Genomic DNA, 3,953 nt, shown 5'->3' with positions numbered 1-3,953 from the left:
CCTCCCCGGGGTTGGCCAAGTAAGAGAAGGGGTGGAGAAAGGCACAGCCTGTCAGAGGATGCAAGGATACACCGCCCCGGCCCCAGCACCGGAAGCTGAGGGCTCTGATCCCAAATGGGTGACCAGAGGGCGGGACGGAGTACTATGCTTGGTCTTTTACCATGGATTCGCTTTTTTCTGCCAGCTTCTGCGTCCCTGGGGAAAGGTCACAGTAGCCGCAGCCGGAAAGGTTGTAAGCGTCTGTATTCATTTATTCACTAAAGCAAAAATGAATTCTGGCCTTGCTTCGAAGAGGCCGGTTCCCACTACCTATCTATCCATATCTAAGCTTAGTGGCAGCCAGAGGGGAGGCAAGAGACAAAAGTAGCAACTAGTCCAGTTCTGGCACCGAGCCTGAAAAAAGATGTGGACAAATGAAATGGAGGAGAAAGCAGACTGGAATGAGGAAAGGCCCCAAAGGGTTTAATAGTACTTGGCTCTTATATAGCACTTAAAAGCCTTTCCTCAAATTTCTTTTTATTTCAATAGCTGTAGCAAGCCTAGAATGGGGCAACCCAGATCTTAAAGGCACTGAAGACTGTGCCACCAGAAGTCTGATTGAAGGAACTGCCAGCCATTCAGCAAGCATTTATTCAACACTTACTATGTGAGAGGTCCTGTGCTAAGGAGTTAGAAGTGACATGAGGTTTGACATGGTCAGACTGTAAAGAATTTTAAATCATGTTCTTTTTTTCCTATTTTGGAGTCCTTGTGATAATATTAGAAGACAGAAGGGCTCATTTTACAGTCATGGATTTTTTTTCCCTAAGATCCTTCATTGTGGTGGATGAAGGATGAAATAACTGAGGAAAACAAAGATTCTGTCTTCTGAGCATATATCAGTTTATTGAGCAATGCAGGCCAATTGCCTAACAAATTGGGACCAGGCCTCTTCTTCAGCTAGGGGCTAATTTGTTAAGCAATTGGTCTGCATTGCTTCATAAATTGATATGCTCTAAGACTAAACCTTTGTTTACCTCAGTCACTTTTCAGCTTCCACCTGCCACAATTTTTGGCCAGCCATGCTAAGTGGAGTCAGAACTCAGACACCTGGCCAACAGCCTTCCATAAAAACTCCCTGGAATGCTGGGGTTTCACTTGGGGACTTTTTCTTGGAAGACTGCCTTCAGAGGTAGGATTTCTGCTCAATCCCTCCTTCTTCTGTGCTAAGGTAATATTTAGGTTTAGTTTTAAATTTAATTTATCACTGCGATTGAAGTGGTGTAGATTTAGATTAAGTTTGCTCCAGGGATTGAGACTGTTTAAATTTAGGTTAAATTTGCCCCAGGGACTGATACAGTTTAGGTTTGGGACCACCTCAGGGATTCCCAAAGTTTAGATTTGGATGGGGCAGCTAGTTGGTACAGTGGATAGCGTCAGGAAGACTAATCTTCCTAAATATAAATCTGGCCTCAGACACTTAACTAGCTATGTGACCCTAGGCAAGTAATTTAACCCTATTTGCCTTAGTTTTCTCATCTGTAAAATGAGCTGGAGAAGGAAATGGCAACCTACTCCAGTATCTTTGCCAAGAAAACCCTAAATGGGGTCACAAAGAGTCAGACATGACTGAACAACATGAAATTCCAAAATATTGGAAAATCTATCAATTATTCAATCAAGAATCATTTATTAAACACCTATTATAGGCCAGTCACTGAGAATGCAGAAATAGAGAATAATATTAAAGGAAGCAGCTTGACAGTGCAGTGGATAGGGTGTTGGACCTGGCATCAAGAAGACCTGAGTTTAAATCTGGCTTCAGCACTCGCTAGCTGTGTGATCCTGGTCAATTCACTTAACCTCTGTTTGCCTTAGTCCAATGCAGAAGGAAATGACAAACCACTCTAGTATCTTTGCCAAGAAAACTCCTAGGACAGTATGATCCACAGAGCAATAACATGAGCAATAGGTTTAGATTAGGTTTGCCCCAGGGATGGGGGAAGTTCAAATTGGATTTAGTTTGCCCGAGGAATTGGGGAGGATTAGGTTCAAAATAGGTTTGCCCCAGGGAATGGAGACCAGTTAACAATTTTCTTGGACTGTTGTAGTGGGGATTTTTGTTCCAGTATGGGTTAGAAAAGATGGCCTCCGAAATCCTTTCCAACTCTGATCTTCTCAATGGAACAGGCAACATAAGCACTAATGTTCTGTTTTCTTGGATGAGACATGTGTTTTCATTTATACGAGATCAAAGATTTACACATTAATGACCTTGGTAATGATCTAATCTAATAGAGGCCCAAAGAAGGTAAAGGACTTGCCTATGGTCGAAAAAAGTAGTTAAGTGGCACAGCCAGGATTTTACTCAAGTTCTTTGATTTTAAATACATCACTCGTTCCATCATGCTGTCTTTAAGTAACACCCAGTATACAAACTCCGTCTTCTCAATGCCAGTCTGTACCTACTTTACAAGTTACCTGGAAACATTGAGAAGTTAAATGATGAACATATGGTCTCATATCTAGTATGTGTCAAAGGTAAGACTTGATCCTAGGTCTTCCTGATTCTAAGGCCAGTTCTCTAATCATCGTACCATGCTTTCTAACTGTCATAAGTCGTAAAAGAAGAGGAACTAGGACTCATGGGTATTAAGTGATTTGCCCAAATTGTAAAGTGGGAGCTTGCACCTGGCAACTTATGATTCTAAGTTGATTGTGATTTTTCACTAGACCATGATGTAGCTTTTTTTTTTTAAGTACTAAGTTTGCATTCCCATTTTGAATAGTGAAGAAGGTACTTAGGAAGGCTAGGTAGCTGTACTCATATTGTAGTGGCACATAGTAGGTGTCTAATAAATGTTTATTGACCATAGGGATGCCAAACCCAGTGCCACATGTGGAATTAGAAGGGAGCATCTGGGAATATATAGCAAGGCTTTATTTATGAAGGGACTGATACCCAAGTGAGGACACAGTAATATGCAGTGTCTCTGTCTCCTTCATGTGGGAATTTATTATCAGAGACTCAAACTGAACTCTGAGATTCTATGTGGCTCCTACTTTTTTATACTTAGACCACTAGAAAGAATCTTCTGAAGAAAGCTGATGAATGGAAACCTGAATAAAGTCTCATGAAGGTAACTATTATCCAGTTTTCTCTAGCATTTCTTCTCTTACCCTCTGACCCTGAATCACAGGTGTTCCTATCTTCTAGGCCACTGTTTAAGAAGCAAAGTTAATTATTGCATTAAAAAGACTAATATATTTTTTCTACAAACTCTTATCCTCATTTATTGTGAGGTCTTATAACTTGAGGTGAAATATATAAAAACACACCTTAACCATGATCCCTAATCTGTATCCATTCAGGAGGGAGCCTGCAGTACACAAATTTAAGGCCAACTTTGATCTCTATCCATTCCCTTTGCCCCACTTAGTTTGTCCTGCATGTTTAATGGAGAAGATCTCTGGTCACTACAGCAACCCAATTCAGTCCAAACGTACTACAACTTCCAGAATGCAACCTTTCCTTCCCTCCCTCCCTCTTTCATTGTCTCACTCAAATCCTATCCTATGGGACGCTGGGCATTGAAGTTTCTTTTCCTATCTCTAGAAGACCCTCCCCTCCCACTACTCATCCCCACACCTTTTGAGGGTAGTAAGGGAGAGGGAAGATATTCATAACCAAAGAGTTCAAGTCTTTAATTAAGAGTCATTCAATTCCGAAATGATGCTTTATCTTTAAGTTCCGACCTGTGAATATAGAGCTATCCAGTGATTATGAAAGTGTAAATTTCTGAGATAGTTGAGTTTTGGGGAAGCAAACAGGATTCTTTGTGATGCCAAACTGCAGTGCTTCATATTCTGAGTATTGATTAGTATGAATGATAATTTTTCTTCTCACTGAAAACAGGTAATGTGTTGAATAAATGAGATTCTGTTAAATGCTATCCCTCTCAGATTTCCGGTAT

This window comes from Phascolarctos cinereus, unplaced genomic scaffold, assembly GCF_003287225.1.
Source record: "Phascolarctos cinereus isolate Bilbo 61053 unplaced genomic scaffold, phaCin_HiC Scaffold_7;HRSCAF=346, whole genome shotgun sequence".
Taxonomy (NCBI): domain Eukaryota; kingdom Metazoa; phylum Chordata; class Mammalia; order Diprotodontia; family Phascolarctidae; genus Phascolarctos; species Phascolarctos cinereus.
This window is presented reverse-complemented; position numbering follows the sequence as displayed.